This window comes from Oncorhynchus masou, unplaced genomic scaffold, assembly GCF_036934945.1.
Source record: "Oncorhynchus masou masou isolate Uvic2021 unplaced genomic scaffold, UVic_Omas_1.1 unplaced_scaffold_4521, whole genome shotgun sequence".
Classification (NCBI taxonomy): domain Eukaryota; kingdom Metazoa; phylum Chordata; class Actinopteri; order Salmoniformes; family Salmonidae; genus Oncorhynchus; species Oncorhynchus masou.
The window spans coordinates 20,001-27,621 of record NW_027010916.1 but is presented as its reverse complement, the minus strand read 5'-3'; the positions used below and the strand labels follow the sequence as shown (position 1 = coordinate 27,621).

The following is a 7,621-nucleotide window of genomic DNA, read 5'->3' as shown; positions in this document are numbered from 1 at the left end:
ATCCCAGGACAGAATGTCTATCCAGTAGTATTTATCCCAGGACAGAATGTCTATCCAGTAGTATTTATCCCAGGACAGAATGTCAATCCATACAGTAGTATTTATCCCAGGACAGAATGTCTGTATTTATCCAGACAGAATGTCTATCCAGTGTTTATCCCAGGACAGAATGTCTATCCAGTAGTATTTATCCCAGGACAGAATGTCTATCCAGTAGTATTTATCCCAAGACAGAATGTCTATCCAGTAGTGTTTATCCCAGGACAGAATGTTCATCCAGTAGTATTTATCCCAGGACAGAATGTCTATCCAGTAGTATTTATCCCAGGACAGAATGTCTATCCAGTAGTATTTATCCCAGGACAGAATGTCTATCCAGTAGTATTTATCCCAGGACAGAATGTCTATCCAGTAGTATTTATCCCAGGACAGAATGTCTATCCAGTAGTATTTATCCCAGGACAGAATGTCTATCCCAGGACAGAATAGTATTTATCCCAGGACAGAATGTCTATCCATAGTATTTATCCAGGACAGAATAGTAGTTTTATCCCAGGACAGAATGTCTATCCAGTAGTATTTATCCCAGGACAGAATGTCTATCCAGTAGTATTTATACCAGGACAGAATGTCTATCCAGTAGTGTTTATCCCAGGACAGAATGTCTATCCAATAGTATTTATCCCAGGACAGAATGTCTTTATTTATCCCATGACAGAATGTCTATACAGTAGTATTTATCCCAGGACAGAATGTCTATCCAGTAGTATTTATCCCAGGACAGAATGTCAATCCAGTAGTATTTATCCCAGGACAGAATGTCTATCCAGTAGTATTTATCCCAGGACAGAATGTCTGTATTTATCCCAGGACAGAATGTCTATCCAGTAGTATTTATCCCAGGACAGATTTATCCCAGGACAGAATGTCTATCCAGTAGTATTTATCCCAGGACAGAATGTCTTTAATTTATCCCAGGACAGAATGTCTATCCAAGTAGTATTTATACCAGGACAGAATGTCTATCCAGTAGTATCCCATGACAGAATTTATCCCAGGACAGAATGTCTCCAGTCCCAGGACAGAATGTCTATCCAGTAGTATTTATCCCAGGACAGAATGTCTTTATTTATCCCATGACAGAATGTCTATACAGTATATTTATCCCAGGACAGAATGTCTGTATTTATCCCAGGACAGAATTTTATCCCAGGACAGAATGTCTATCCAGTAGTATTTATCCCAGGACAGAATGTCAATCCAGTAGTATTTATCCCAGGACAGAATGTCTGTATTTATCCCAGGACAGAATGTCTTTATTTATCCCAGGACAGAATGTCTATCCAGTAGTATTTATCCCAGGACAGAATGTCTATCCCCAGTGTCTGTATTTATCCCAGGACAGAATGTCTATCCAGTAGTATTTATCCCAGGACAGAATGTCTGTATTTATCCCAGGACAGAATGTCTATCCAGTAGTATTTATCCCAGGACAGAATGTCTATCCAGTAGTATTTATCCCAGGACAGAATGTCTTAATTTATCCCAGGACAGAATGTCTATCCAGTAGTATTTATCCCAGGACAGAATGTCTTTATTTATCCCAGGACAGAATGTCTATCCAGTAGTATTTATCCCAGGACAGAATGTCTATCCAGTAGTATTTATCCCAGGACAGAATGTCTATTTATACCAGTAGTAGTTTTATCCCAGGACAGAATGTCTATCCAGTAGTATTTATCCCAGGACAGAATGTCTATCCAGGACAGAATGTCTATCCAGTAGTATTTATCCCAGGACAGAATGTCTATCCAGTAGTATTTATCCCAGGACAGAATGTCTATTAGTATTTATGTCCCAGGACAGAATGTCTTATCCAGTAGTATTTATCCCAGTCTGTACAGAATGTCTATCCAGTAGTATTTATCCCAGGACAGAATGTCTATCCAGTAGTATTTATCCCAGGACAGAATGTCTATACAGTAGCATTTATCCCAGACAGAATGTCTATCCAGTAGTGTTTATCCCAGGACAGAATGTCTATCCAGTAGTATTTATCCCAGGACAGAATGTCTATCCAGTAGTATTTATCCCAGGACAGAATGTCTATCCAGTAGTGTTTATCCCAGGACAGAATGTCTATCCAGTAGTATTTATCCCAGGACAGAATGTCTATCCAGTAGTATTTATCCCAGGACAGAATGTCTATCCAGTAGTGTTTATCCCAGGACAGAATGTCTATCCAGTAGTATTTATCCCAGGACAGAATGTCTATCCAGTAGTATTTATCCCAGGACAGAATGTCTATCCAGTAGTATTTATCCCAGGACAGAATGTCTTTCCAGTAGTTTTATCCCAGGACAGAATGTCTATCCAGTAGTATTTATCCCAGGACAGAATGTCTATCCAGTAGTATTTATACCAGGACAGAATGACAGAATGTCTTTATACAGTAGTATTTATCCCAGGACAGAATGTCTATCCAGTAGTATTTATCCCAGGACAGAATGTCAATCCAGTAGTATTTATCCCAGGACAGAATGTCTATCCAGTAGTATTTATCCCAGGACAGAATGTCTGTATTTATCCCAGGACAGAATGTCAATCCAGTAGTATTTATCCCAGGACAGCATGTCTATCCAATAGTATTTATCCCAGGACAGAATGTCTTTATTTATCCCAGGACAGAATGTCTATCCAGTAGTATTTATACCAGGACAGAATGTCTATCCAGTAGTGTTTATCCCAGGACAGTCTAATGTCTATTTATCCCAGGACAGAATGTCTTTATTTATCCCAGGACAGAATGTCTTTATTTATCCCAGGACAGAATGTCAATCCAGTAGTATTTATCCCAGGACAGAATGTCAATCCAGTAGTATTTATCCCAGGACAGAATGTCTATCCAGTAGTATTTATCCCAGGACAGAATGTCTGTATTTATCCCAGGACAGAATGTCAATCCAGTAGTATTTATCCCAGGACAGAATGTCTGTATTTATCCCAGGACAGAATGTCTTTATTTATCCCAGGACAGAATGTCTATCCAGTAGTATTTATCCCAGGACAGAATGTCAATCCAGTAGTATTTATCCCAGGACAGAATGTCTGTATTTATCCCAGGACAGAATGTCTTTATTTATCCCAGGACAGAATGTCAATCCAGTAGTATTTATCCCAGGACAGAATGTCTATCCAGTAGTATTTATCCCAGGACAGAATGTCTGTATTTATCCCAGGACAGAATGTCAATCCAGTAGTATTTATCCCAGGACAGAATGTCTGTATTTATCCCAGGACAGAATGTCTATCCAGTAGTATTTATCCCAGGACAGAATGTCTGTATTTATCCCAGGACAGAATGTCTATCCAGTAGTATTTATCCCAGGACAGAATGTCTATCCAGTAGTATTTATCCCAGGACAGAATGTCTATCCAGTAGTATTTATCCCAGGACAGAATGTCTATCCAGTAGTATTTATCCCAGGACAGAAAGTCTATCCAGTAGTATTTATCCCAGGACAGAATGTCTTTCCAGTAGTACTTATCCCAGGACAGAATGTCTTTCCAGTAGTACTTATCCCAGGACAGAATGTCTTTCCAGTAGTACTTATCCCAGGACAGAATGTCTTTCCATGTCTTTCCAGTAGTTTATCCTGTGGACAGAATGTCTGTCCAGTAGTATTTATCCCAGGACAGAATGTCTTTCCAGTAGTACTTATCCCAGGACAGTCAGTCTGTCCAGTAGAATTTCTTCATTTTATTAGTTCTACAGTCAAATACAGTCGAAATAAAGGGGAAATGTACACACAACAAACACACTGGGTTGGAGGGTCTTACTTAAGAGGTCTGCAGACTCCCTCAGTGATGTGTCCCACCACCTCTTGCATGGTCTCATCCACTCCTGGCGCTAAAGGGAAGGCAGTCAGTCACACGCAGACAAGACACGAGAGGATTAACTACCTGTACAAAGGTTAGCATTAGAGGAGCTCAAGCGGTCGTTGCCGTAGGGATCGTGTGAGGGTTTTAGGTTACCTTGTGCTGTGACCTGTTTCAGCAGGGCCTCCAGATGCTCCTTCTCTGATGCGGTGGCTTGGTGCAGCCACGCTAACATGTCCCCTACGTACCTGGATGGGTCAAAGTTCACAGGATTAGGCTTTGTTATGGCTGTTTTTTTATATATTTTCATGCATTTACACACACTGTAAGAAACAAGTTTGGGGTCACTTAGAAACGTCCTTGTTTTTTGAAAAAAAAAGCACTTTTCTTTTATGTCCCTTCAAATAGATCAAAAATACAGTCCAGATTATTGTTCATGTTGTAAATGACTATTGCAGTTGGAAACGGTTGATTTTTAATTTCTTTCATCACATTCCCAGTGGGTCAGAAGTTTACATAAACTCAATTAGTATTTGGTGGCATTGCCTTTGAATTGTTTAACTTGGGTCAAACATTTCAGGTAGCTTCCACACGCTTCCCACAATAAGTTGGGTGAATTTTGGCCCATTCCTCCTGACAGAGTTGGTGTAATTGAGTCATGTTTGTAGGCCTCTTGCTCGCTTATTCAGTTCTGGCCACACATTTCCTATAGGATTGAGGTCAGGGCTTTGTGATTGCCACGCCAATACCTTGACTTTGTTGTCCTTAAGCCATTTTGCCACAACTTTGGAAGTATGCTTGGGGTCATTGTCCATTTGGAAGACCCATTTGAGACCAAGCTTTAACTTCCTGACTGATGTCTTGAGATGTTGCTTCAATATATCCACATCATTTTCATACCTCACGATGCCATCTATTTTGTAAAGTGCACCAGGCCTTCCTGCAGAAAAGCACCCCCACAACATGATGCTGCCACCCCCGTGCTTCACGGTTGGGATGGTGTTCTTCGGCTTGCAAGCTCCCCTTTTCCTCCAAACATAACGATGGTCATTCTGGCCAAACAGTTCTATTTTTGATTCATCAGACCAGAGGACATTTCTGTAAAAAGTATGAAATTTTGTTCCCATGTGCAGATGCAAACCGTAGTCTGGCTTTTTTTATGGCGGTTTTGGAGCAGTGGCTTGCCCTTGCTGAGCGACCTTTCAGGTTATGTCGATATTGGACTCGCTTTTACTATGGATATATATACTTTTGCACCTGTTTCCTCCAGCATCTTTCCTCCAGGTCCTTTGCTGTTGTTCTGGGATTGATTTGCACTTTTCGTACCAAAGCACGCGTTCATCTCTAGGAGACAGAACGGGTCTCCTTTCCTGAGCGGTATGACGGCTGTGTGGTCCCATGGCGTTTCTACTCGCACACTATTGTTCGTACAGATGAACGTGGTACCTTCAAGCGTTTGGAAATTGCTCCCAGGGATGAACCAGACATGTGGAGGTCCACAATTTTTTTCTGAGGTCTTGGCTGATTTCTTTTGATTTTCCCATGATGTCAAGCAAAGAGGCACTGAGTTTGAAGGTAGGCCTTGAAATACATCCACAGGTACACTCCTTATTGACTCAAGGATGTCAATTAGCCTATCAGAAGCTTCTAAAGCCATGACATCATTTTCTGGAATTTTCCAAGCTGTTTAAAGGCACAGTCAACTTAGTGTATGTGTATTACTGACCCACTGGAATTGTGATACAGTGAATTATAAGTGAAATAATCAGTATGTAAACAATTGTTGGAAAAATTACTTGTGTCATGAACAAAGTAATTGTCCTAACCGACTTGCCAACTGTACATCATCATTTTAAATGGCTAATTGATCATTAGAAAACAATTTTGCAATTATTTTAGCACACTGATTAAAGAAGCAATACAACTGGCCTCCTTTAAACTAGTTGAGTATCTGGAGCATCAGCATTTCTGGGTTCAATTACAGGCTCAAAACATCCAGAAACAAAGACCTTTCTCCTGAAACTCATCAGTCTATTCTTGTTCTGAGAAATGAAGGCTATTCCATAAGAGAAATTGCCAAGAAACTGAAGATCTTGTACAATGCTGTGTACTACTCCCCCTTCACAGTGTACTACTCCCTTTACAGAACAGTGCAAACTGGCTCTAACCGGAATAGAAAGAGGAGGGAGGCCCCTGCACAACTGAGCAAGAGGACAAGTACATTAGTGTCTAGTTTGAGAAACAGATGCCTCACAAGACCTCAACTGGCAGCTTTATTAAATAGTAAAACACCAGTCTCAACGTCAACAGTGAAGAGCCGACTCCAGGATGCTGGCCTTCTAGGCAGAGATCCTCTGTCCAGTGTGTGTCTTTTGTTTCTGAACAATTTGATCTATTTACAATTTTATTTATTTACTTATTTTAATGGACAAAAGATTGTGCTTTTCTGTCAAAAACAAGGACATTTCTAAGTGACCCCAAACTTTTGAACGGTAGTGTGTCATAGGTGCATACATAGTACACTGTCCCAACAGAGTACTGTCCCAACAGAGTACTGTCCCAACATAGTACTGTCCTAACATATTACACTGTCCCAACAGAGTACTGTCCCAACAGAGTACTGTCCTAACATATTACACTGTCCCAACAGAGTACTGTCCCGACAGAGTACTGTCCCGACATATTACACTGTCCTGACATAGTACTGTCCTGACATAGTACTGTCCTGACATAGTACTGTCCTGACATAGTACTGTCCCAACAGAGTACTGTCCTAACAGAGTACTGTCCCAACAGAGTACTGTCCCAACAGAGTACTGTCCCGACATATTACACTGTCCTGACAAAGTACTGTCCTGACATAGTACTGTCCCAACAGAGTACTGTCCCAACAGAGTACTGTCCCAACAGAGTACTGTCCCGACAGAGTACTGTCCCGACATAGTACTGTCCCAACAGAGTACTGTCCCAACAGAGTACTGTCCCAACAGAGTACTGTCCCAACAGAGTACTGTCCCGACAGAGTACTGTCCCCTGACATAGTACTGTCCTGACATAGTACTGTCCCAACAGAGTACTGTCCCAACAGAGTACTGTCCCAACAGAGTACTGTCCTAACAAAGAGTACTGTCCTAACAGAGTACTGTCCCAACAGAGTACTGTCCCAACAGAGTACTGTCCCAACAGAGTACTGTCCCAACAGAGTACTGTCCTAACAAAGTACACTGTCCTAACAAAGAGTACTGTCCTAACAGAGTACTGTCCTAACAGAGTACTGTCCTAACAGAGTACTGTCCTAACAAAGTACACTGTCCTAACAAAGTACACTGTCCTAACAAAGAGTACTGTCCTAACAGAGTACTGTCCTAACAGAGTACTGTCCTAACAAAGTACACTGTCCTAACAAAGAGTACTGTCCTAACAGAGTACTGTCCCAACAAAGAGTACTGTCCTAACAGAGTACTGTCCCAACAGAGTACTGTCCTAACAAAGTGCACTGTCCTAACAAAGTACACTGTCCTAACAAAGAGTACTGTCCTAACAGAGTACTGTCCTAACAGAGTACTGTCCTAACAGAGTACTGTCCTAACACAGAGTACTGTCCTAACGTAGAGTACTGTCCGAACATGTACTATGGACAGGCTCAGTGAGCACGCGAGAGAGAGCGAGAGAGAGAGAGCAAGAGAGAGCGAGAGAGAGCGAGAGAGAGAGCGAGCGAGCGCGAGAAGGCGAGCGCGAGAAG

At 41.5% G+C, this 7,621-nt stretch overlaps 1 long non-coding RNA gene across 1 annotated transcript in view; it reads right to left on the bottom strand.

Moving 5' to 3' along the window:
- Nucleotides 1-3,841: 3,841 nt before the first annotated feature.
- The window catches only part of LOC135535152 (uncharacterized), a 7,895-nt gene continuing 4,115 nt past the window's right edge, over nt 3,842-7,621 (bottom strand). The window contains exons 2-3 of the long non-coding RNA XR_010454820.1: nt 4,036-4,127; nt 3,842-3,910 (exon numbers count right to left, since the gene is read on the bottom strand). This is a non-coding gene — a long non-coding RNA (uncharacterized LOC135535152). The remainder of the gene's footprint in view (nt 3,911-4,035; nt 4,128-7,621) is intronic.